This window comes from Podarcis melisellensis (assembly GCF_964234715.1).
Source record: "Podarcis melisellensis genome assembly, chromosome: 4".
NCBI classification, from domain to species: Eukaryota; Metazoa; Chordata; class Lepidosauria; order Squamata; family Lacertidae; genus Podarcis; species Podarcis melisellensis.
The window spans coordinates 99,954,022-99,981,422 of NC_138531.1; the positions used below are offsets into that span (position 1 = coordinate 99,954,022).

The 27,401-nt window shown below is 49.4% G+C and overlaps 1 protein-coding gene and 1 long non-coding RNA gene across 6 annotated transcripts in view; both read right to left on the reverse strand.

The window, feature by feature from the left end:
- The window catches only part of PDE2A (phosphodiesterase 2A), a 367,056-nt gene that overhangs the window by 137,259 nt on the left and 202,396 nt on the right, over positions 1 to 27,401 (reverse strand). The gene's annotated exons all lie outside the window — the stretch shown is intronic.
- On the reverse strand, positions 18,864 to 26,265 carry LOC309369398. The gene is made up of 2 exons (XR_014168091.1): positions 25,403 to 26,265; positions 18,864 to 19,161 (listed from the first exon to the last, which is right to left on the reverse strand). It is a non-coding gene; the product is annotated as an uncharacterized lncRNA (long non-coding RNA).

A 27,401-nucleotide genomic window follows, 5' to 3' on the forward strand; every position in this document is an offset into this window, starting at 1 on the left:
ACGTCATCAGTCCCACTGCAGATACCTGAGAGACGGATCCCTTTGACGCTCTTGGCTCTGGCTGTTATTCCGACAGGGCCGTATCTCCAGCTGCTCAAAAACACTGGAGACACATGCACTGTAGAATACAGCCAGGCCTTCCTTGCCGGGGGCTCCGTCAGGTGCTGCCCGTTTGGGGGCTCTCTTTCTGGGTGAGGCTCCATCCGAGATGCTGCCTATCCCGTCCCCAAAGCCTGCCTAGGGGACCCGGAGGCACCAGCAACAAGAACCCTGAGGATTTGCACCCATCCTAGCCCAACCCGATGCTTTGCAGAACATTTTCGGGAGAAGAAGAGGCTCAAATCCATCGGTTGGGTGGCTCCTCAAATGCCTCCTTCCAAGCTGGTGCCCAGCATCTTGCTCTGCTTTCCTTTGGACCACATCAGGGAGGCCCAGAAGGAGGGTCTTGCCATCTGGCCAGCCCAGGACCCCCAGACACGCTGCTCAGGAGGTCACTTCGGTGCGCAGCAAAAGCAATGCGGGGGGGGGGGGGGAGCAGTGAGGAGCGACTGGTCTCTGCAGTCACAGCAGGCATTGGGATTCTCCAGTAGTTTGACTTGACCCCAGGGACAAACTCTGTTGTCTCTCAAGACAGACAGATGCCAACACCAACCCAACCCAGGGGTAGCATATGGCTGGACTGAGCTACCTTCAGATGGAAGGATGTGATCCATGAGAGGCAGTCAAGTACAACATTCCTTGTAATGCTAGAGAAGACATGCTAGGGAAATGTTTGGTCCAGCCAGTTGAAACTTCCTGTTCCTCCTGGCTGGAGCATCCTTCCTTTTGCATGTGCTAGAAGGTGGGTGTGACCTAACCTGTCCAGGTAACAAAAGGACGAGTCACACAGCACACCTGTCTCTTTTTGACTTCCTTCGCCGTTTGACCAGCTTCTAGCTAGGACTGCTCTGCCAGATCTCAGCTAGCACAAGCACTGGGATTATTCCCCCATATGGAGTAGATCCACATGTACATATTTGTAACTAAGTCTGCCTTCAGGAATCCAACTGTGAACTGATGTGAGTAAACTTTTATCATCTTTGAATAAAATTGTGGTGTCTTTATTCTTTTTAAGAGGGATTCAATAGAATTTACCAGGAACATACAGTTCAGTCTGAGGCAGAATTAATTGTATAATAGTGAGAGGCTCACACAAGCCTGCAACCAGTTATCTGCTATGTGTGAAAAGGGGAATGTAAAACTCTGCTAAGTAAAGGAACTTCCTAGTGCAAGTTAGGAAGTATATTATTAAACAATATATCCTCTCCTGCCTCCCTGAACATTCCCACAATAGAGACTTCAGGTCTCTCCGTAAGTTTTCTTTTTCTTTATTTTTTAAAAAATACGCAAGCAGAGGGTAAACAAAGCAAGGGCAACCAGCTTGTTGAAACAGCACCTGATTTGCTAACAGAGCAGTGAATCCCCACTTGGCCATCATGGCACTTGCTGGGTGTGGCCTGGGGGGGGGGGCAAGTTGCTGTCTCTCTCACAGCCCCTCAGGGCGTCAGTGAGGAGTGGGATGGAGAGCTGAGTAATGCCACCCTGAGCCCCATGGAGGTAAAGGTGGGGTATAAATGCAATAAATAAGAATTAAATAAAAATGCTGGGCTGGATGGATAACGAGTCTGAGCCGGCATTAAAAGACATCTGAAGGCAGCCCTGTTTTGGGAAGTTTTTAATGTTTAATGCTGTACAGTATTGTGTTTTTAATATTTGGTTAGGAGCCGCACAGAGTGGGCAGGGTATAGATAATACAACATTATTATTATTATTATTATTATTATTATTATTATTATTATTATTACAAATACTTTGGACAATATGGATAGATTTAAAATATGGATGATGAAACAATATGCAGTTGAAAATGCTGACAATAGGACCCCTGGAGGGAATGGTGGGAAGTCTATAGAGATTCAGAGAAATCTCTAAATGAGTATGTATTTGATGCTGTTGTAATTTCACACTTGTAAAATCAAATAAAAATTATTTACAGGGGGGGAAAGGCAGATTCTGGCGCAACAAAGGTGACCTGATTCTAAGTCCTTTGAATCAAATGCACACTACCTCCCTTAGCCCTTAGGAGTGCGCAGATTGAAATGGAAGCAAGAAGTCCTAACATTAGGGGTGATCCCTGTACTTCCATCAGGATGGCTGTAGTGAGCCCTGCCACAACACATGCAAATAATAATAATAATAATAATAATAATAATAATAATAATAAAAATAAAACATTTTATTTATATCCCGCCTTCCGAAGCCGGGCTCAGGGCGACTAACAACACTAAAATAGTGCAACATTCTAAAAACAAAATCCCCTGTCCTCCTAATGGGGCGAAGACTTCTTCATCTCACTGCACAAACCCATGTTTTTTCAATCCAGTCTGGCAGTCAGGGATGGTTAGGGAGCTTGTTTGAGTATCTGCTCCCCATTAGGGACCCAGCTAGATGGAAAGGAGGAAGGAACACAAGGGAAGGCAGGAGGCTGTCCGTAAATAATGAAGCTCACCGTTCCATTTCTTGGTGCACAACGGAGGCTGTCCAGGAGAGAACAGGCGCTCGCTCTCCCGTTGTTGCAGAAGGATTTATGGCCTATTATATTTGGGAACAGGCAGGCTCTGAAAATAAGGTGCCGTTCCTCGCCGCCCTTGTCTTTTGCCATCGCATTCCTGTGCCTGGAGGGATAACGTCTGCGCCTGCTTCTACCGCTAAGTTTATTCCAACCTTTTCCCCACAACAATTTATACGTCACTTAACTTCATAGTCTCTAAACAGCGCCCTGTGAGTTTACAAAAGGTAAATCAACTAGGAAACTTGCTTAAAATGCCTGCTTCCATCAATAAGTCGCCAAGCAGCAGAGGCTGGACTATGGAAGAAGGAAGCAGTGGTGGACATCAACTTGGATAGACTTTAAAGCAGATTAGACACATTCATGGAGGAAGGGCTTTTGATGGCTAGCAGCCACAATGAATGTTATGTTCTGTCTCCACATTGAGAGGAAGAAATGCTTCTGAATACAGTGGTGCCTCGCTAGACGAAAAGAATCCGTTCCACGATTCTCTTCGTCTAGCGGTTTTTTCGTCTTGCGAAGCAAGCCCATTGACAGCTTAGCGGATTAGAGCTACAGCTGTCTAGCGGCTTCTAGCGATCAGCTGTTAAGCGGCTTATCAGCGGAACAGCTGATAAGCGGCTTAGCGGCTTAGGAAAAGGGCAAAAAAAGCGGGGGGAAACCCGCGGGGGGACGCAAGATTTTTTCGTCTTGCGAAGCAACCCCATAGGGAAATTCGTTTTGCGAGGCGCCTCCAAAAAGGAAAACCCTTTTGTCTAGCGGGTCTTCCGTCTTGCGAGGCGTTTGTCTTGCGGGGCACCACTGTACCAGTTGTTTGAAACCGCAGGAGGGGGGAGGGCTTCTGTGGTCAGATCCTGCTTGCGGGTTTCCCATAATGGGCATCTGGTCAGCCACTACGGGAACAGGATGCTGGACTAGATGGGCCCTTGGCCGAATCCAGCAGCTTCTTTCTTACTCTGCTCCTAACTTCAACAGGGAGGAAGGCCTGTCCGACCTCATCAGCTCTACCTCTCTTTTAAATCAGAACCAGTGAAGGCGGTGAAGGTCCTGTGTGAGTGTCTGGAGGAGGTTGGAGGATGGATGGCGGCTAACAGATTGAGGTTGAATCCTGACAAGACAGAAGTACTGTTTTGGGGGAGACAGGAGGCGGGCAGGTGTGGAGGATTCCCTGGTCCTGAATGGGGTAACTGTGCCCCTGAAGAACCAGGTGCGCAGCCTGGGAGTCATTTTGGACTCACAGCTGTCCATGGAGGCACAGGTCAAATCTGTGTCCTGGGCAGCTGTTTATCACCTCTATCTGGTACGTAGGCTGAGACCCTCCCTGCCCGTGGACTGTCTCGCCAGAGTGGTGCATGCTCTGGTTATCTCCCGCTTGGACTACTGCAATGCGCTCTACATGGGGCTACCTTTGAAGGTGACTCGGAAACTACAACTAATCCAGAATGCGGCAGCTAGACTGGTGACTGGGAGCGGCCACCGAGACCATATAACACCGGTCTTGAAAGACCTTCATTGGCTCCCAGTACGTTTCCGAGCACAATTCAAAGTGTTGGTGCTGACCTTTAAAGCCCTCAACGGCCTCGGTCCAGTATACCTGAAGGAGCGTCTCCACCCCCATCATTCTGCCCGGACGCTGAGGTCCAGCGCCGAGGGCCTTCTGGCGGTTCCCTCATTGCGAGAAGCAAAGCTACAGGGAACCAGGCAGAGGGCCTTCTCGGTAGTGGCGCCCGCCCTGTGGAACGCCCTTCCAGCAGATGTCAAAGCAATAAACAACTACCTGACATTCAGAAGACCTCTTAAGGCAGCCCAGTTCAGGGAAGTTTTTAACGTGTGATATTTTACTGTATTTTTGGTTTCTATGGAAGCCGCCCAGAGTGGCTGGGGAGGCCCAGCCAGATGGGCGGGGTATAAATAATAAATTATTATTATTATTATCATCATCAGGAGAGGGAGACTTCTGCAGAATTAGGCCCATAATGTTGAACGGGTGAGCAGGTATGCAGCTGACAAATGCTGCTTCTTTCCCTGCATGAAACCAAATGCACATTTTAGAATTTTGCAAAGCAGGCATTAACCCGATGTGAAATAGAATGCACCTCTGAGCGAGGATACGTAAGGGTCAGAGCTGCAGCTAGATAGTTTCAGATCCTGAATTTTGTGGGGTGTGATATGTAAGTTGTTGAATAGTGGGAAAGATGGATGAAGGACACAGCTCTGTCAGATTCACAGCTCTTTATTACAGCAGGTAGAACTGCTCCTGGAGTCAGGATGCTAATACTAAGTAGCTTGTAACAGTAACAATGCCCAACTAGCTAACCAATCAGTGAGCGACAGTTCTCAATCCTTCATTTGCATACTGGTGGCCCTGAGTGAGAACTGCAGCTAATCTTAATACATAAGGTAAGTAGCAGTCAAGCACAACATTCCTTGTTTTCCTAGAGTGGACATGCAGGGGGACGTTTGGTCCCGCCAGTCGGAACATCCTGTTTCCTCCTGGGCTGGGACATACTTCCTTTGCATGTGACTAGAGGTGGGCGTGAATTTACCTGTCCAGGTAACAAAAGCACAAGGCACGCAGCACTCTCTCTCTGTCTCTTTGACTTCCTCCGTTGTTGGAGCAGCTTTTTAGCTAGAAATGCTCTGTTGGCTTTTAGCCAGCAGAGGACACTGGGATTATCTCCATATGGGATAGATCCACATGTAACTAAGTCTGCCTTCAGGGATCCAACTGTGAACTGACGTTGTAAGGAAACTTCTTTTATTGACTTTAAATAAGATTGTCATGTCTTTATTCTTAAAAGAGGGATAAAAAGGGAATTTAACAGGCACATAAAATTCAATACTGAATTGTATGATAGCGAGAGGCTTAAACAAACCTGCAACCAGCTACCAGCTGTGTGTTTCAAAGGGGAATGTAAAACTCTGCTAAGTAAAGGAACTTGCTAGTGCAAGTTAGGAAGGCTATTAATAAACAATATATCATCTCCTGCCTCCCTGAACATTCCCACAAATTTAGTGATCTTACAGGGGTAGGGGGAGCCCTTTAGATGCCCACGGGCATTCATTCAGCTGTGAAGCACTCAGAAGCATCCTGCCCGCTGCTCACCATCTTCCTGTGCCATGATTTGCAAGAGCCACTATATTCCTAGAATTATAGAATTGCAGAGTTGGAAGTGAGCTCAGGGGTCATCTAGTCCAATGCAGGAATCTCAGCTCAAGAATCCCTGATAGGTTATCCCTCATACAATAGAGCAACAAACAAACAGTTCCCCAGCCCTGGTTGTTTTTTTTAAAAAATCATTCCCCAGAGTTCAGCAGCCTTTCCTGGCTCCTCTCAGCCAAGGCTACAGACCCTTCCGACTAGGTAGCAGGGTTGCCACCTTTGTTCTGGCAAAATACAGGACATGGAGGGGCGGTTAAGAGGGGAGATTCCCCCCCCCCCATCTAGTGTTGAAGAAGCTTCAAGGCAACCCCTTACAACTACTGCAGCCCAACAGGATAGCCCCTCTGGAATTTGTCACACACATGCACATGAATGTGTAGATCTGTCTGTGCTTGGCTACTCAGAGCTTAAATACATGAACTTTCACAAACCCCTTCAGAATCAGAAGAATCTTTGTTTGCATCAGGCACTAGCCATAGCAATAAAATAAAATAAAGTGTACTGAAAATGGAGGTAAAAACTTAACTACCGTATATTCTCGAGTATAAGCCAACCCGAATACAGTGGTACCTCAGGTTACATACGCTTCAGGTTACAGACTCCGCTAACCCAGAAATAGTACCTCGGGTTAAGAACTTTGCTTCAGAATGAGAAGAGAAATTGTGCTCCGGCGGCACGGGGGCAGTGGGAGGCCCCATTAGCTAAAGTGGTGCTTCAGGTTAAGAACAGCTTCAGGTTAAGAACGGACCTCTGGAACGAATTAAGTACTTAACCCAAGGTACCACTTTATAAGCCAAGGCACCTAATTTTAGCACAAAAAACTGGGAAAACTTATTGACTCGGGTATAAGCCGATTCACCACACCACAAACCTGGTGGTGGCGGCAGCGGTGGAGGAAGAATAAGCAGCCGGAAAGGGCTCCTTTCAGGCCATTCGTCCCTCCACCGCCCTCCTCACTCAAGTATAAGCCGAGGGGGGCTTTTTCAGCATAAAAAACGTGCTGAAAAAGTCAGCTTACACTCGAGTATATACGGTATAGAAAATACATTTTGGGGTTTACATCAATAATCAAAGAATAGATCTAATTCTAAAATCCCTGCAGTTTTTGCTGTCACCTGATCATCTTGATCTGCTAAAAGACAGGGCACAGTAGCAATGGCTGAGTGACCTGGCATGTCCAATAATAGAGGGGTAATAACCTCACTCCTCAAATCTTTATAATGGGTGCAAGCCAGAAGCACATGAGCCATTGACTCAATACTGCCATCTCCACTGTTTTTCCAGTGGAATTTTTTGAAACCCCTTCAAACACATGCAGTTGGAAAGGATCCCTAACTTGGCAGAGAGAGGGGGGGGGAGGGAGGGAGAGAGGACAGACTTGAAATACAGGACAAAACCGTATCAATACAGGACGCAGCATTTTGCATCAAAATACAGGATACAGGACAGGTGGCAACCTTACATGGTGGGGATAGAGAAGGTCTTGCTTCCCTTAAGCCCTTCTTGCTTCCCCTCCACCCTTTTGTGGGGCAGCAGCGGCTCCCTAAATCACTCCCCCCTTGCAGGGCCGACCATAAATTTGGAGGATTAAAAGGATGCCAGGCTTTTCCACCAGAGCTCTTTCTTCTCCATCGAACTCATCAGCCAGGGGAAAGGTCATGGCTGGCGGCTCAGAACAACCCGAACGTGCTGGATGCCTTCAAAGCTGACAGATGCTTTGAAGAAATCATCAAGCCCCAAGGTTTGTTCACAACAACAACACCACCACAACACACAGCCCTCGGCTGCCCGCGCTCACAGCGGAGAGGAATTGCTGGTGACAGCCTGGGAGACGACAGCAGGCATGCAAAGCCTGTAACCCTGCCCTCCCTCCCTCCCGACAGCTGGGGAGCCCCGTAGGGAGGAGGAAGTGGGTAGTGCGGCCTAGTGAGCTAGTCGCAAAAATGGGGCTATGTCTTCAAGGACACGAGAGAGAATCCCTGGCTCAGATCAAGCTCTGTTTAACTGGGCTTAAGCAGGACCGGTGCGGAACAGGACAGTCTGGCTGGACCTTTTCATGGCTGTATTGAGCATGGGCAGATTGCCAGGGTACGTGCAAAGATGCTGAAGGCAAAAGTGGCCACCTGTCAGGATGTCCAGCCCCCACCGTCACCTGTCTCTCTTTGAGCCCTGGTCATCCCTGGCTGCTGAAGGCAAAGGATATAAGAACAGCAGGAGAGCACGTTCTGGATCTGACCAGCAGCACATCTACACCCCTGTGCAAATTAATTGAAACAAAGCCTGCTTTCTATCTTACTCGTAATCCTGTACTCAAAACAAACACGAAAAGTCAGTTGGTCATTATGGTGGCGGAAGCCTGCAGCCAATAGAAGGAATGATGCGCTCGCCACAATATATTGAGGTTCTACGAAAGAGAGTTATTCCAGAGCTGGAAAAGAGGTATCCTGACGGTACTGGGATATTGCTGCAGGACCTAGCCCCCTGTCACACATCAAAAGTCGTGAAGAAGTTCATGTCAGAGCAGCAAACACAGGTACTTGATTGGCCAGGAATTCCCTGGATGTAAATCCCATTGAGAATTTGTGGGCTGTATGCAAACGTTGCCTCCGTTCTGTAGACTGTATGACTGGAGGCTGATTCAAGTGTGGTCCAGGGATCCGAAAAACAACAGTGACTGTTCGAAACTATTAAACTCCATGCCAAACCGTGTTCAAATGCTGCTTAAAAATAGCGGAGGTCATATCCATTACTAATGTATGTATATGTGAGATTTGTACATGTATATGTGAGATTTATACAATAAACTACATTGTTTGTTTCAATTAATTTGCACAAGGGTGCAGCTCGATGCCATGGACGCAGAGGAATGGTGGGAGGAAGCAGCTGGGGGACCCCCAAGGGAAGAAGGCTCAGAGCCTGGGGAGTGGTGGTGGGACGAGGATGGGTGGTCAGACGGAGAAGAGGGAGCAGCCTGGGAAGAGGAGGTGTCAGAAGCTGAAGGGGAAACAGGGCTTAGTGAGCGGGTGGAGTCTGTGGCAGAGAGCAGTCCAGGATCAGAGGCAGAAACTGAAGCAAGAGAGTGGGAACAAAAAAAATTCCTTCCAGTAGCACCTTAAAGACCAACTAAGTTAGTTCTTGGTATGAGCTTTCGTGTGCATGCACACTTCTGCACACGAAAGCTCATACCAAGAACTAACTTAGTTGGTCTTTAAGGTGCTACTGGAAGGATTTTTTTTTGTTTTGACTATGGCAGACCAACACGGCTACCTATCTTTAACAAGAGAGTGGGATGAGGGAGGCCAAGAGGCAGAGAAGAGTCAGGCCAGTGAAGAATCATGGATGTCTCCCCCTCCTGCTGTGACAAGCTCCATGCCTCCCTGGTCTCCCAGAACAAGGCGAGGCATGAAAAGGGCGGAGGAGAGGTTGGCTTCACACAGGCACAGTCTCCGAATGCTTGGGAAAAGCCATGGGGAGGAAGGGACTTAGATTGCTGGGAGGAGATGGGGACTTTCAGTCTTGGCAACTTATTTTCATGGAGGAAGTCCACCAGGAATGCTCTGCTGTGCTCATTAGGACTGACACTCAACCAAGGCTGTGAAAAAAATTGGTAATAAAGATTTAATTCCAACTTTCATGGTGCGATTTACTGTTGGCTTGCTCTCAACACCCAGCATCCTGTTCTTTTAGTGGCCAAACAGATGCCCATCATGGGAAACCCAAAAGCAAGACTTGGTTTCCAGTAACTGGTATAGAGAAGCATTGCTTCCGTTGACTGTGGAGGGCAGAGCGGAGCCATCAGAGAGGGATGTGTGTGTGTCAGAGAATGTGTGCATGCATGCTGGTCCATGATAGTGGCTGAGAGAGGTACGGAGACCGAATGTGTGCCATGAACTTGTGAACCTCTAGGGGTGTAAGGAGGCTCCATCCTGTCCTGGGTTCAGCACCATCAGCGCTGCTTCCATTCAGCTCCACTTCAGCTTCCACTAAGACCTGCGTCATTCATCTCACTAAATGAGCATCATGGAATACGAATTTCCATGGGAAAGGAAACTTCAAAAACAATGCAGAAAACAGTGTGTAATTTTGCAGACTGATGAAAGAAAGGCAACAAATCTCTCTCCTGTTCGCCTCCGTGAGTTTCATTCATGACCTCGGACACAGAACTGCAGCCATCAGTTGGCCACTGGGGGAAGTTTGGCTAGATGGGCGACTGGCCTTATCATAGGAAATCATAAAATTATAGAGTTAGAAGGGACCCTGAGAATCATTTTGTCCTCCCCACCCCCTGCAACGCAGGAATGTGCAGATCAAACTTGCAACCTTTGCGTTATCAGCCGCCCATTCTAACCCAAACTGACCAGCTATTATGTTCTCTCTTTGCTACTTTCCCCCCTCCCCACATGAGGGAAAGAAAGGAAAGAACTCCCGGAAATATTTGCATCACTGGCTGCAAATATTTCAAGGAGCTGCAAACACTTGCTTTGTGCCAAACCTGCAGAGTCCGCGGAAATCTGCCCGAAATCCAGAGAGTTGCCCTGGATCACTTGGGGACACTGCTGGGGGTCAGCAGCTCCACAAACACACCAGCGCGCCAGCCCTGCTGGTCTGGGCCCATTCTCAAGTGCCTTGCCAGGGGCTCACATACGCCGATAAAGGTGTGCCCGTATGTCTCATGCGCACTCCTTGAGATTGTTATTGATGGAGCCATTTAGGAGATTAGAGAAGGGAGAGGAGGAGAATCACGTCCTCCGAGTGGGTGGCAAGGCCATGGCAGCAGCAGCAGGTGGGGAGGGCGCTCCGGCAGCGACGCCTGCCCCATTGACAGCACGGTGACAGCAATACTAGCAACGACAGTCTCCCGGCTAGCCTGGATGGGGCAGCGAATGAAAGGCAGCGCTCTTCCTTTCATAACCTCCTATCTGATCTCTTCTCCAAAGGGTGGCGTTGATGGCGGCGGGTGATGCTCGGCGCCAAATAAGAGGACACAATAGCAGCCTGATCGCGGACAAGATAGGGCCCTGCTTTCATTAGGAGGGACACAATGCGGGAACATGTGTCCACTTGGGGAGGGGAGGGAAACCACCCACCCGTTTCAATAGAGGACGTGCTGCATTTTCAGAGCATCCATGCCGGGTTAATGGGAGCAGATGGAGAAGCAGAGAGGAGACAGGAATCATCAGTTAAGAAGGAAAGAGCCTAAGAAGGGCCAGTGGCCCATCGAAACCAGCACCCTGTTCTCACAGGGGCCAACCAAATGCCTGAGAGAACCCTGGAAGCAGGATTCAAACTGTTACGGTAAAAATCTGAGTGCGAGACTGCTCTGCCACCCAGCTCGTCGGACTAAGTCCGCGGGTCCCTGCGGAGGAAAAGGAGCTCAGCCGGAGACAGGAGCAAGCTGCAGAAGATCCAAGTTTATTGCGCAACAGGTTCAAGGCGAGATTGAAGAGCGAGAAAGGGGTGACATGAACTTTTGAAACTTCCCTCCATGTCCCAGAATACAGTGCAAAATACATCCCAGTTACATCATGAATATATTAAGAAGAGGTTGGGTTACACAGATTACATCATGAATACATTAAGAAGAGGTTGGGTTACACAGGATTAACATATGGAGGAGGGAGGGGGGAATATGCAGAGCTGGAGATATGCGCAGATAAGCACATCCTGAGTACCGGTGATGAGAAGACTCATAGTCTGCCACCTGGCATTGCCCGAGGAAAGGCTTGGCAGAGTGATTTGACAGGATTAGGGTCTTGACACCTTGCTTGAGGGATTATGGAGGACAGGGGAGGTGTCATGGAGTCCTAGAGAAATTGAGCAAATTGGCATGTTGATTTTCTATGAATTTTATAGATTTTAGTCCCTTTTGACATTGACAATTGGAAATAAATTGATATATTGTAGCGAAGAAGAAGGTGAAGATGACATGCCCCTCCTTCCGTATCAGAACACAAGAGCCATCTCCAGCCCCTGTGGGATTCAGCATTGCTGCCTCCAACCATGGAGAAGAGCGCAGCCAGCTTGGCTTCTCGCCATCAATAGGCTTCTCCACTGTGCTGGGCCCGGGGGTAACCTGAGCAACGCAGTCCAGGTCCGGTCCCAAATCCAAGGGTTCTGCGAGGAGTCAGTCCGACAGGGCCAAGGCAGGAAACCAGGCTAGGTCAGGCACAGGATCACAGGCAGGTTCTGGCCAACAGCAATGTTGCTCCCGCAACCTTTTATCAGCAGCCTTTTATCTTTGTTGGGGTAACAGCCGGTCCTGATCCCCGGCGACTCATGTCTCGCCCAAAGGCGAGCACTTCTCTTGCGAGTACTCAGGTCTCTCCTTCTTTCCGACCTGAGGCTCTGCAGCTCGGGAGACGTCGGTGGGTTACTAGACCCAGGGGCCGCCTCAGCCTCCCCTGACCCAACCGGTAGTGGAGCAGCTGTAAGGGATGGCCCAGCTGGAGGCAACGAGGTCATCCCCACATCTGGAGCCAGGGCAGGCTCAGGCCCCTGACTCGGCCCAGCTGGTGCTTGTTGCAGGGGAACCTGTGCAGACTGGGGCTCTTCAGAATCAGGCCCCAGACTAGTTTCAGCTGCCGCCTGAGGCAAAGGGTTCGGTGCGGACTGAGACTCCCCTGGCTCCGAGTCCGAGCCTGAGTCCCAGGCCATCACATCCTCCAGGAATTTGTCTATTCCTCTTTTAAAGTAATCTAGGTTGGTGACCTTGACTGCCTCCTGTGGGAGGGAGTTCCACAGTTTCTCCTCACTGTGTGAAGAAGGACTTTCTTTCGCCTGTCCTTGATCTTCCAGCATTCAACTTCACGGGATGTCTGCAATTTCTAGGGACAGCCCATGAATTTGTCAAATCCTCTTTTAAAACAATCCAGACTGCTCAAACTGCTGGTCCTTGCCTTCAAAGACATCAAAGCCTTTCAATCTGAATGCCTTCACATGGGGTTGCCAATACATCAATATATTCTTTGGAGCTGTCTCAGGTGAGGTGGTGCAAATGAGACCTGCGGCCTTCTGAGTAACAGGCCAAAACTGCACCGGTTGGACTAGATGACCCTCGGGGTCCCAACTCTACAATTCTATGAAAAAGCAACATTTTAATTTTCCCAGGCCTTTTATCACTAACCCTTGATAACACAGCTAGGGTGGGTCATAGGCCTGATCTATCAGTCTCTTCTTAGGTTTTTAAATTCATTCATTCATTCCCTGGCTGCTAGTCAACTGATTCTCCACCTTGGCCAATTATGCCCGGCTATTGCTATGTGATCCCTTCTGCTTACCTGCCTCTCCCTGCTAATTTTTAAAAAGAGCGCACACTTGCAATGCTCCTTGAAAAATCACCCTTCCCCAACCTGGTGCCCTCCATCTGTTTTGGACCACCTCTAGCGTCAGCCATAGTTCATCCAAAACAGATGGTGGGCACCAGCTTGGGGAAGGCTGGCTGAGATTGTGACGCTTGCGGGTTAGCTTGATAAGTCCTTGACATCCGACAATCCAATCAGCCTTCATCAGCCTGTCTTTCTGCTCCCTGCCAGCTTCTCAATCAAGGAGAATAGCAGGAGACGCCAGAGGGCAAAGGAGGAAGGGAATGACTCAACCGCACCCCTAGACGTCAATTAAGACAAGCAACGCCATGGCTGGAAGCAGGCAGCGCATAGATGCTCCACCATAGCATCACACCCTGGTGTTTTGTTTGAGCCAGTCCAGACTGACTACCTCCCCCTGCTCCCAATCCTGAACGTAAGAACGATCATAAGAACCGAAGGAGAGTCTGCTGGATCAGGCCCAGAATCATAGAATCGTAGAGATGGAAGGCCAATGGCCCTTTGTCCAACTGGAGAAAATGGCAATTCAGATTCACATTTCATAGAATCATCCAATTGCAGAGTTGGAAGGGACACCCAGGGTCATCTAGTCCAACCCCCTGCAATGCAGGAATCTCAGCTAAAACATCCAGATGGCTACCCAACCTCTGCTTTAAAACCTCCAAGGGAGTAGAGTCCACTGCCTCCTAAGGGAGTCTGTTCCCCTGTCAAACAGTTCTTACTTCCAGAAAGTTTTTCCAGATGCTTTAGTTTTGTAATTTGCAGCCATGGGTTCGACTCCTACCCTCCAGAGCAGCAGAAAACAAGCTTGTTCCCTCTTCCATGGGATAGGCCTTCAGATATTTGAAGATGGCTATCGTATCTCCTCTCAGTCTCCTCTTTTCCAGGTTAAACAGACCCAGCTCCTTCAACTGTTCCTCATTAGGCTTGGTTTGCAGAACCTTGATCATCTTGGTCTCCCTCCTCTGCCCACCACCTTCCAGCTTGTCAACATCCTTCTTAAATTGGACACACTATAACAGCTGTCTGACCGAGAGAGAATGTGACAGCCCTTGGGATATCTGTAGGTAGCTGAGATCACCTTGCCGACAAAAGTCCATATAGTTAAAGCTCTGGTTTTCCCAGTAGTGATGTATGGAAGAGAGAGCTGGACCATAAAGAAGGCTGATTGACAAAGAATTGATGCTTTTGAATTCTGGTGCTGGAGGAGACTCTTGAGAGTCCCATGGACTGCAAGAAGATCAAACCTCTCCATTCTGAAGGAAATCAGCCCTGAGTGCTCACTGGAAGGACAGATCCTGAAGCTGAGGCTCCAAGACTTTGGCAACCTCATGAGAAGAGAAGACTCCCTGGAAAAGACCCTGATGTTGGGAAAGATGGAGGGCACAAGGAGAAGTGGACGACAGAGGACGAGATGGTTGGACAGTGTTCTCAAAGGTACCAGTATGAGTCTGACCAAACTGCGGGAGGCAGTGGAAGACAGGAGTGCCTGGCGTGCTCTGGTCCATGGGGTCACGAAGAGTTGGACATGACTAAACAACAAGCTGAGCTGTTTTGGGACCCCTCCATATTTTCGGGAGGGGGCCCACCCCCCCCCCCACATACAGGACTCAGGGTGCTTCAGCATGCATTTCAGCAACTGGCTTTCTCCCACCAGCAGGGTGTGGGGTGCTTCGACCTGGGGTGCAAAACCGTGCCCAGCTTTCTCCCTACTGTGGCGCACTCTGGGGGGGCATGGGGGGCTTGGTGTGTGGCACAGGGCATGTGGCTGCCTTCTCCAAACCACACCAGTCATGTCACAAGCACTTTGTGCACGTGTGGGCAGTGATCGACAAGAGGCAGTCAAGTCCAACATTCCTTGTAGTGCTAGAGAGGACATGCGAGGGAATGTTTGGTCCAGCCAGTCGGAACTTCCTGTTCCTCCTGGCTGGAGCATCCTTCCTTTTGCATGTGATAGAAGGTGGGCGTGACCTCACCTGTCCAGGTAACAGAAGGACAAGTCACGCAGCACACCTCCCTCTTTTTGACTTCCTTCTTCGTTTGACCAGCTTCTAGCTAGGACTGCTCTGTTAGCTCTCAGAAGCACTGGGATTATTCCCCCATATGGGGTAGATCCACATGTACATATTTTTAACTAAGTCTGCCTTCAGGAATCCAGCTGTGAACTGATGTGAGTACACTTCTTTTATTGACTTTGAATAAGATTGTGGCATCTTTATTCTTTTGAGAGGGATTCAAGGGAATTTACCAGGAACGTACAATTCAGTCTGAGACAGTGTGAGGCTCACATGAGCCTGCAACCAGCTATCAGTTGTGCATATAAAAGGGGGAATGTGACTCTGCTACGTAAAGGAACTTGCTAGTGCAAGTTAGGAAGGATATTAATAAACAATATATCCTCTCCTGCCACCCTGAACATTTCCACAAAGTGATGTCACAAGGGCTCATTGCATGCCTGCAACATTGGACCTCCTCAATCTTTGGCTCAAATTGGCTTGCCATCATTACGATTGGAAACTGGTCCTTAGGGGTTTGAGAACTAAGGATGAACCCAGTTCCCCAGCCTGTGTTATGAAACTTCTCTCTCGACTTTTGAGTCCTCCATCTGCCTGTCTCTACATGTTGACGTACCTGATGGAGAGCAGCCCAGCCCACCTGCTTTCTGTCTCCGCTGTCTGCCTGATTAGAACTGGCTGTCTTCAAGGCTGGCAAGGCTGACATGCAGCCACCAGCCAAAGCTAATTCCTTGCAGCTTCTCCTTGCCAAAACTTTGAGTGATTACAGTTGACTGCTCCTCAAGTTGCACATATCACTATTAAGCCGGCCGTCCATCTGCAGCCTCCCGCCCAGCGGTGAGATGATTCTTAGCACTCTCTCTCGCGCTCGCTTTCCTGGACTTAAATCTGGTGCAGAAGTGTGGTTAAATCGCCTCCCTGATGGCAGGACGGAGGAAGGCAAATAGTTTGCCAAGCGCTCGCAAATGGTGCACGTCAAACACTTAGCAAATGAGTGCCTGTGATCTCGTGCGATGAGCGTGGACAGCTCTCCATCGACTGGGCTCTTTTCTCCAGTCAGCAAAAGCGCAAGCAAAGTGCTACCAATGAGTTGACAGGGTGCAAGCAAAACGCTGTCCCCTCGCATGACTCAGCAGGTGACAAAACTGTCTCCTGTCAGTCAGCAGAGTTTGAGAGAATGATCTCCATCTGCAGCAACCTTCATAAATGTCACAATCCAAGCAGTGAAAGGAGCTGAACGGTATCAAGGAAACATACAGGCACACACAAAGAAACACAAACAGTTTCGCAATTGCAAAATGTTTGGGAGTGGTCAGTCTGGATGGGATCTAGGTGCCCTTACAACAAACCTTCAATCCTCTACCTGCGAGGATGGAGTGTATATGAGGAAGCCTTTCAAACTGCTCCCTTTGTCGAGGTATGGTCTTAACTCAAGGTGGCGTATAATAATAATAATAATAATAATAATAATAATAATAATAATAATAATAATTTATACCCCACCCATCTGGCTGGGCTTCCCCAGCCACTCTGGATGGCTCCCAACAAAATATTAAAATACAATAATGAATCAAACATTAAAAGCTTCCCTAAACAGAGCTGCCTTCAGATGTCTTCTAAAAGTCTGGTAGTTGTTCTCTTTGACATCTGGTGGGAGGGCATTCCACAGGGCGGGTGCCACCACCAAGAAGGCCCTCTGCCTGATTCCCTGTAACTTGGCTTCTCGCAGCGAGGGAACCGCCAGAAGGCCCTCTGCACTGGACCTCAGTGTCCGGGCAGAATGATGGGGGTGGAGACGCTCCTTCAGGTATACTGGACCGAGGCCGTTTAGGGCTTTAAAGGTCAGCACCAACACTTTGAATTGTGCTTGGGAGCTAATGTAGGATATGTGGTCTCGGCAGCCGCTCCAAGTCACCAGTCTAGCTGCTGCATTCTGGATTAGTTGTAGTTTCCAGGTCACCTTCAAAGGTAGCCCTACATAGAGTGCATTGCAGTAGTCCAAGCGGGAGATAACCAGAGCATGCACCACTCTGGCGAGACAGTCCGCAGGCAGATAGGGTCTCAGCCTGCATACCAGATGGAGCTGGTAAACAGCTGCCCTGGACACAGATTTGACCTGCGCCTCCATGGACAGCTGTGAGTCCAAGATGACTCTCAGGCTGCACACCTGGTCCTTCAAGGGCACAGTTACCCCATTATGGACCAGGGAGTCCCCCACACCCAGGTCTTTCCCTCCTCTTTAATTGTCACAACAACCCTGTGAGGTAGGTTAAGCTGAGAGGCAGTGATTGACCCCAAAGGTTGAGTGAGGATTTAAATCCAGGTTTCCCAGTTCTGACACGCTTTTAGGACATTGGCTCATCTGAACACCACTCTCATTTACAGGCTTCTTTTCAGTTGAAGGAAAGGGCAAAGGGGTTAGACAAGTGGTTTGCAAACTTTTGGGGGCTACAGCCCCCCGTTGAAAGAAAAATACCGTATTTTTCGCACCATAGGGCGCACCGGACCATAGGGCGCACCCATTTTTTGGGGGGGAAATAAAGGGAAAAAAATTATTTCCCCCCCCCAGGCGCGGGGCTGGGGCGGGGGAAGCTCGAGCTTCCCCCGACCCCAGCCCGCAAACAGGCAGCTCTCTGCAAGCCGTGGGAGCACTCCCGCTGCTTGTGGAGAGGTCCGCGAAGCCTGGGCGCGCTGAGCTCAGCGCGCGCAGGCTTCGGCATGCCGGCAACTCCCCGCAAGGAGCCGGAGCGCTCCGGCTCCTTGCGGAGAGGTCCGCGAAGCCTGGGCGCGCTGAGCTCAGCGCGCGCAGGCTTCGGCATGCCGGCAACTCCCCGCAAGGAGCCGGAGCGCTCCGGCTCCTTGCGGAGAGGTCCGCGAAGCCTGGGCGCGCTGAGCTCAGCGCGCGCAGGCTTCGGCATGCCGGCAACTCCCCGCAAGGAGCCGGAGTGCTCCCGCTCCTTGCGAAGAGGTCCGCGAAGCCTGGAGAGCGTGAGGGGTCGGTGCGCACTGACCCCTCTCACTCTCCAGGCTTCAGCGAAAGCCTGCATTCGCACCATAGGATGCACACACATTTCCCCTTCATTTTTGGAGGGGAAAAAGTGCGTCCTATGGTGCGAAAAATACGGTAAATACATTTCCTTCCTCTTGAACTAATGCATGTGCTACACGAGGGCACTGTTTGTCTAACTCAGTGGTGCCCAAACTTTTTTCAAAGAGGGCCAGATTTGATGAAGTGAAGGGCCGTGAGGGCTGACCAAAGGGTTAACCAAAGTTAACCTTTTTTTAGGACTAAATTGCTGAGGTTTTAGGATTTTACCCCAGGAAATAAACTGCCACAGGGGCTGGATTAAACCAACCGGTGGACCAGGTTAACTCCCCCCCCCCATGGACTTTGGACATGCCTGGTCTAACCTGCTTGTAGCCTCTTCATCAAGGTTACCTCCGCCCCTAAAAGCTGAGTCATGTTTTGGTTTTTCTCTCTCCCAACTTGTTGAGACAAGATGTCTGTTATTTCTCTCTTTCATCTCTACTCAACCTGTGAATGCCTCCTGCATGAATAAAGCCTTTGAACCCCGGAAACTGCAAGTGATCATTTCAATCCAATTCACCAAGCTGCAAGCTCTCCTAACATCCCATTCACTCCATTAACTCATCCCCAGCGCCCCCTTACCCTACCCTATAAAAACCATTGTTCAGAAGAGCGGGTTGCAAGACCCACTAAGGAAGATAGGAATGAAAACAAATGTCAAAACAGCAACAATTACTTATACATTTATTCAAAACCAAATTAAAACTATCTAGTTTAATTCATTAAAGAAAACAGATGGATTGGATGCAGTGCTATCAGTGAAAGTCATTTGCACTTCTAGCTCTCTGCAAGAATCTTGGTTCTCCTATCCGCAGCCTATGGCAGGGCCACTGGCTCTGAATGACAGCATGCACCAGTGCGCTAATATGGCGTTCTCTGGCCCGCTTTCATTCCTCAACATCATGCCTTCTGTCATTCCAAACCGAGATCACACCTTCCTCCTCGCCAGCTCCATCATTCACACCCTTCAAGGTTTGACAGGAGAAAACAGACAGTGTTTTGCATCCACTACGAATTTACAGTATGGCAGGGAGCGAGCCGCTTCTCTATTAGTCTGGGGGTGGGCGGTGGGGGTAGGGACAGATTGCTGTTATTTCAGCACGTGTCTTCAAAGGCAAGCTACAATGATGGGCATCTTTTAAGAACATAGGAAGGGCCCGCTGGATCAGGCCAGTGGCCCACCTAATCCAGAATCCTGTCCTCACAGTGGCCGACCAAATGCCTGCGAGAAAACTGCAAGCAGGATTCGAACACAAGAGCAACTCTCCCCTCCTGTGGTTTCCGGCAACTGGTATTCAGAAGAAGAGTTGCTCCTGGGTTCAAATTCTGCTTGCAGGTTTCCCCCCTGAGTCATCTGGTCGGGCCACTGTGAGAACAGGATGCTGGACTCAATGAGCCATTGGCCTGATCCAGCAAAGGCTCTTCTTGTGCTCAAAAGCCTTCTGTGTCCTCTCAGCCAAAGGGAACCAGACCCTGCCTAACGCCGCCCTTGCAAATTCCTATCGCGTGGAGAAATGGCGAAGCATGCAACAATATCTGCGTACCATCGGCTGTGGTGAGGACTGCAGGGCCTGCTCCCTTCCAAGGCCTTTTCCAGGCCCTCACACGCCCAGCTACAATAGGACTCCTGGGGCAATGCCTAGAGAGTGGGGCTGGACTCGTTTGGAACAAACTCTTGGGGAAGTCCGGGGTTCTTCTGCTATTGCCTCCCTGTTCCAAGTGTCTAATGTGGCTTAAAATGTCCTTAAGCAGTCGGTGGCATTTTAAGCATCTCACAGGGGCCAACCAAATGCCTGCGAGAAAACTGCAAGCAGGATTCAAACACGAGACCCTCTCCCTTCCTGTGGTTTCCAGCAACTGGTGTTCAGAAACATTGCGGCCTCTTCAGAGGCGAAGCAACCTGCTCCAGTACCCGGAGCGGCGCTCGTCCCAGAGGGCAAGGCGTGCGTCCCGGAGGGTGCCGCCCATCAGGGGTCAGTGTCAATTACTTCCTCCTGTGGCAGGGAGTTCCATAGTTTAACCATTTGCTTTCTTTTATCTGCCCTGAGTCTTCCAAAATGCAGGTGCACGGGATGTCCATGAGTTCTACTGCTGCAAGAGAAACTTCTCTCCAACCTCTCTCTCTAGGCCACACATTTTAGTCCCTTCTATCATGTGGCCTGTTACTCGCCTTTTCTCTAACCTGAGAAGTCTCGAATGCTGCAACCTTTCCTTGACCAAGTGTATTGCATGTTGCAACAGATCCACAATGTGGGGAACATTAATGGCACAAAAATGGAAGCAAGACGAACTGCCGACGAAAGAAGAACGGAGGGTGAAGTTGATGGACTATGCAGAACTGGATATATTGACAGGAAGGATTCGAGACCTGCGGGATCAGAGATTCTTAGAAGACTGGAGTAAATATATGAATGATCTGAAAGGTAAATGTGACGAACAGATTGCGCTAGCAGGACTGCAAGAACTTTTGTAAGGTGGATTATTTGAAATATTGCAAGAAAGACTACGAAGAGAATTCTTAGCTAAGGACAATGAAATGCAATAGGAAAATAAGAAATGCAGAATAAGTGATAAAGAACGGAAAATCATCAGAGGTGTTGACGGAAGTCAAAAATATTGTATAAGATGTGAAGATGACTGTTGGAACTGATATGTTAAAAAAATCAATAAAAATGTATATATAGATATTTAAAAAGATCCATAATGGGGGGAGGCTCCTGCATGGATTGATGATGCACAAAGCACAAGTCTCCCCACATTATGGATGTGGGGAGACTTGTGTGTTGTGCACGTTCAATCCATGCGGGAGCCCCCACTCCAGGGAGGAAAGCCCCTTCCCCTGCAGACAGAGGGGGGAAGCTCTTCTCACCTGACGGATCGCTCTCTCCATCCCTCGAACATCAGATTCAGATGCTGCTTCCGTGCGAGAGCTTGTCTGTGAGCCGGGTACACGGAGAGCCACGTATTCGGGATCACAGAAAGGCCACGGCAAAATGCCACTAAAATGCAGCACTGATCACTACCAGAAAGGTTCCCTGCTGCCGGCACCTTTCTTAAAAGGCAAAGCCGTTGGTTAGCACTGGAAATGTTATTCCGCAGCAAGAAAGCTGTCAGCCCCATTGTCAAGGTTCCCAACGGCTCTCAAAAGTGCATACCCTCGAACATTAAAATAGGGACAGCCTATTCAGTTGTTGTTGTTGTTGTTGTTGTTAATACTCTGCCCATCTGACTGGGTTGTCCAACATACAGTCATACCTCATGTTACGTTTGCTTCCTGTTATGTTTTTTCAGGTTGCGTCCTGCGGCGACCCGGAAGTACCGGAAAGGGTCACTTCCGGTTTACACCGCTCACACATGCGCAGTAGCGCCAAATTGTGCTTCGCGCATGTGCTCAAGCACCAAATTGCGGCGCGCACCTGTGCGGATACAGCGCTTCAGGTTGCGGGCTTTTCACATTGCGAATGGGCCTCCTGAACGGATCCCATTCGCAACCAGAGGTGCCACTGTACAGTCGTACCTTGGATCTCGAATGCCTTGGCTGCCGAAAAAATCGGCTCCCAAACGACTGAAACCTAGAAGTGACTGTTCTGGTTTTTGAACATTCCTTTGGAATGTTCGGCAGGGCTTCCGCAGCTTCCAATTGGCTGCAGGAGCTTCATGCAGCCAATCAGAAGCTGTGCTTTGGTTTCCAAAGGTTTTGGAAGTCGAACAGACTTCCGGAATAAATTCCGTTTGACTTCCAAGGTATGACTGTATATAAAAACATAATAAACAAACATTAAGCATTTCAAAAGCTGTTTGACAGTGGGACAAATTCCCTCGGGAGGTGATGGACTCTCCTTCCTTGGAGGTTGTTAAGCAGAGGTTGGATGGCCATCTATCCTGGGTGCTTTAGCTGACATTCCTGCATTGCAGTGGGGTGGCCTAGATAACCCTCAGGGTTATCTATGATTCCCTGGCAGGGAGAGACATTTTGCGGTTCACCTCTGTCTTGGGTTGGCCCTGATGGTCCCCATATATTTGCTGCCCTCCCCCCTTTCAGGTTTGCAGTTCCACGGGGAGTATGAAATCCTTGAATGCCTTTTTAACCTTTTCTCTAAATGATGCCAGAAACCTGGGAAGGCAATTTGCCAGCATCTTGACTCCGGCACCCACTGAGAGGCAAAATAGACAGAAAGAAGGAAGCTTAATTCTTTGTTTTCAAACTTCTGTAACTACTTTCATCATCACCATTAACCATTAATCATGTGTTGCTTCCGCAGAATTTTCAGCCTGCGCAAAAGCGATTTGCCAGCCTCCTCTCCGACACCCTCAGAACGCAACTCCTTGACAAGTTTCATTAAGTTTCCTATTTTACAGATGAGGAACTGAGAATTGTAAAAACAGAGACATGGAAGGGACTCGTCGGGAGAGCCTGACTGCTGCATCAGGCCAGTGGCCCACTGAGACCAACATCCTCTTCTCAAAGTGACCGACCACATGCCCCAAAGCGAAACCCGCAAGCAGGATTCGAACACAACTCTCCCCTCTGGTGGTTTCCAGCAACTGGAATCAGGAGGTGGGAATGCGGGGATAAATTCAAGTCAATTCGCATTTAAATATCAACCTGCCTAATACACCTTTCCTGAAATAAAATGCAAACTGAAAGACAGACGCCCTTTGAAATCCGCCCTTTTCTGAATTTTGCAGCACAGTCCTGTAGCTGAGTAATGTGCACGAAAATGCATATACTTGGGGTACTGTGGCGCAGTGGTTAGAGTGCTGGACTAGGACCTGGGCGAACAGGATTCAAATCCCACTCAGCTATGAAGCCCACTGGATGGTCTTCTTTCAGCCTAGCCTACCCCACAGGGCTGGTGTGAGGATAAATATGGAGAGAGGCAGAAGAACGACACTTTGAGTTCCTTGGGTGTGAAAGGTGGGATATAACTATGAATAATAAAAATAAATCAAGTGTGTGGTAAAAAATGCATATGCTAGTGAAAAAGTAACATACCAAAATATTAGGGGAAATTGCATACCAAAATGTGTCTACTAGAAATCTGCACTAAAATGCTAGTGTTTTGTGTTAAATGTATTTTGTGTTTTTATATTGTGATTTTATGTTGCGACTACCCTGAGACCTGCGGTTATAGGGTGGTATACAATTTAAATACATGCGTACATTTTCATGAGGACTAGCAGCCCACAGTATAGTTAAAGCTCTGGTTTCCCCAGTAGTGATGTATGGAAGTGAGAGCTGGACCATAAAGAAGGCTGATCACCGAAGAATGGATGCTTTTGAATTCTGGTGCTGGAGGAGACTCTGGTGCTGGAGGAGACTGCAAGAAGATCAAACGCATCCATTCTGAAGGAAATCAGCCCTGAGTGCTCACTGGAAGGACAGATCCTGAAGCTGAGGCTCCAGTTCTTTGGCCACCTCATGAGAAGAGAAGACTCCCTGGAAAAGACCCTGATGTTGGGAAAGATGGAGGGCACAAGGAGAAGGGGACGGCAGAAGACGAGATGGTTGGACAGTGTTCTGGAAGCTACGAACATGTGTTTGACCAAACTGTGGAAGGCAGTGGAAGACAGGAGTGCCTGGCATGCTCTGGTCCAGGGGGTCACGAAGAGTCGGACACGACTAAATGACTAAACAACAGCAGCAGCAGCCCACAGATGATGCGAAAATGTAGAGGACTGAACTTAACACTTGGGAAATGAGAAACTGGGAGAGCTAAAAACAGATGGATCCACCATCCTTAGAATCAGAGGCCGCATGGTTGAAATGCTTGCTAAAATAGGTGGTCAGTGCCCCTGTTCCCCTCTCCCCCACGATCAGCCCACATCATTCATGTCACTGGCTGCCACACCCCAAAACATCAAACAACACCTGTGAAGCAAACATGTCCTGTGATGACCCACAGATATGGGCCACAGGATTGTCACTAAAGGTAAAAAAAGGTTTAAAAAGTAAAGGATCCCTGGATCCCAACAATGACTATGAAGTTGTGGCACTCTTCTTCCTTTAAGGCCGAGGGAACTGGCGTTTGTCCACAGACAGCTTTCAGGGTCATGTGGCCAGCAGGACTAAACTGCTTCTGGTGCAATGGAACACGGTGACAGAAACCAAAGCACACAGAAACGCCGTTTACCTTCCTGCCACAGTGGTACCTATTTATCTACTTGCACCGGTGTGCTTTTGAACTGCTAGGCTGGCAGAAGCTGGGACAGAGTAATGGGAGCTCACCCCATCGTGGGGATTCGAACCACCAACCTTCCGATCGGCAAGCCCACAGGGCTCAGTGGTTTAGACCACAGTGCCACCCGCGTCCCTTAGGGCTGTCACTAGCCCTCGCTGATCCCAGCTATGGTAGTCAGCTGGGCCACTGAGTCGTCTCAAGGGAAAATATTGCTGAATTACCAGCCAGTAGTCGTCCTTTGCAAAGCTCAGCGCCGGAGCCCCCGGAGCAGCGCACATGCCGTGCACCTGGGGGCGGGGCGATCACACTCGGGGGGGTTTTGTTGCCCCCCCCCCAGGATGACCCCTGGGGTGGCCCGCCCCAGCCCCCCCCTCCTACACCCCTGGAAAAGCTTATCTTCGCCATCCCTTCTTTTCTTTACTTTTTTGGTATGCCGCCTTCCCACAGTTAAAACAATGTTCAAGGCAGCTTACAAAATGAAAAGACTTAAAAGGTAAAGGTAAAGGTACCCCTGCCCGTACGGGCCAGTCTTGCCAGACTCTGGGGTTGTGCGCCCATCTCACTTAAGAGGCCAGGGGCCAGCGCTGTCCGGAGACACTTCCGGGTCACATGGCCAGCGTGACATCGCTGCTCTGGCGAGCCAGAGCCGCACACGGAAACGCCGTTTACCTTCCCGCTGGTAAGCGGTCCCTATTTATCTACTTGCACCCAGAGGTGCTTTCGAACTGCTAGGTTGGCAGGCGCTGGGACCGAGCAGCGGGAGCGCACCCCACCGCAGGGATTCGAACCGCCGACCTTTCGATCGGCAAGTCCTAGGCGCTGAGGCTTTAACCCACAGCGCCACCTGCGTCCCTTATGAAAAGACTTACATAAATGCAAATATAGCAAAGTAGTCATAAAAATGAATAAAACTCATTGAAAAGCACATAACCCAACTGAACAATTTCCACATAAAAAGAAAGACACAAAAAGTTAATATCAGTAACAGCAGCAAAAACTCCTGACCAAGCGTCCCCCAAAATACCCCAGTTCTTGCTGGGCAGGCGCTGTCGCCACAGTCCTGATGAGCCCTGCCAGACCCTGCCCCAGGCCAAGAGGAACAGTTGCTTTCTCCCCTCCGAAATATCACTGCTCCTTCCACCTTCTCACCGAAGGTCCGATAGAGTTTCTGTTGCCACGGTGTGATGCCGGTCGCCTAGCAACCGACGAAATTAGTTCTGCAACTATTTATGGGAGGAACAATACTCCCGGCCACCTCGGTTTGGGTGGGTGTGCCTGGGAGGCGGGTGCGAGTGGTGGAAGGTGCTAGGGATCGTTAGGAAAGGAATCGAAAAATATAAGCACCGGGATCATAATCCTGCCACTCGGATCTCTGGCGCGGCGGCATTTGGAGACGGGTGTACCTCTCTGTTCGCCTCACCTTAGAAAGGTGGGAAAGGTTTGGGAAAGGGCGACCAAAATGATCAAGGCGGTGGAGAGAAAAGTTGCAGCATTTGGGATGTTTTAGTAAAGCGGGAAGCAAAATGATAGGAGTTCATAAAACCATGGAGAAAGCAGATTGAGAAAAGGGGTCCCCCCCCCAACATTATAACTGGTGGAAGCTGAATGTTGGAAGAGTCAGCACAAATAGAATAAAGGACACAGTTAACTGTGGAACTCACTGCCACAGGAGGTAGTGGTACCCACCAAGCTAGATGGCTTTAAAAGAGGACTGTACAGTTGGGAGGGACCAGAGTCTGGTCCAGCCCCCCTTGCAAAGCAGGAATCTCAGCTAAAGCATCTACGGCAGAGACCATCCGACTTCTGCTTAAAAGCCTCGAAGGAAGGAGAGTCCACCATCTCCCGAGGGAGACTGTTTCACTGTCAAACAAAGCCACTTCCACCCTGCAAAGGAGGTGGGGTTGCGGGCTTCATGGCCTGACTGCATGCGCGGCAGCTGGAGTCCAGCCCCCGCGAGATTGGGGGAATCCCCGGCTGCGTCACCCCCAATTGGCTAGCTCTGGGGGTGTGGCCTGCCCTATAATTAATTTTATAATGAATGTTTTTAGAATGTTGGATTATTTTGATTGTTGTTAGCCGCCCTGAGCCCAGCTTCGGCTGGGGAGGGCGGGATATAAATAAAATTTATTATTATTTTTTTATTATTATTATTTAAGGCAGCTGCAGCTGGGGGTCTCCCTTTTTTGCCACCTACCAGCTGTTCCTGTTTTTCCACCCTCCCGCCCTCTAAGGTTCTTGTTCCTTGACCTTGCTATGGACTTCAGTTGGTCGCCGTTGAGGGGCCTGGTAGGAATTTTTCCACTTGGCAAACTGGCACCAGCCACTTGGTTTTCGCCTACCTCATAGCAAATAGTCACAACTTTCTGGTTATTGGCGGTTAGGCATTGGAATAGTTCTGTAGATGGAAAGAGGGGAGGTAGCGCCATCACCTGCCCCACATATTGAAGGGTGGTCCGGTAAAGGATTCTGGGGGGCGTGGCCCTGTCCGAAGGCATGCCCCCTATCACACGCCTAAGACACGCCCCCTATCGGTGACCCTGGGGGAGTTCCTAGTTGATGCGCATCAGCAGGACTCCCCCTACTGGTGGTTAACCCTTCCCGGACTTCAAGCGGACGGGCTGAAGTCGGATATAGTCAATTAAGACCAATGCCTAAGCCAATACTTGTAACCAATGAAGTTGTGGCCTTTTTTAGCCCATTAACCTTAATAATTGTTTCATGTGTCTTTATTTCCACTGGGGGGGGGGGGACTTGCCACGCAACTCTGAGTGTCAGAAGGGTTTTCCTGATGTTTAGTCAGAATCACCTTCCTTCTGACTTGAAGCCATGGGTTCGAGTCCTACCCTCCAGAGCAGGAGCTGACTATTGATGGCTCCTAGTCATGATGTTTCTGTTTTACCTCCACAGTCGGAGGCAGCGATGTTTCTGAATGCCAGTTGCTGGAAACCACAGGAGGGGAGACGACTCTTGTGTTCGAATCCTGCTTGCAGGTTTCTCATAATGGGCATCTGGTTTGCCCCTGT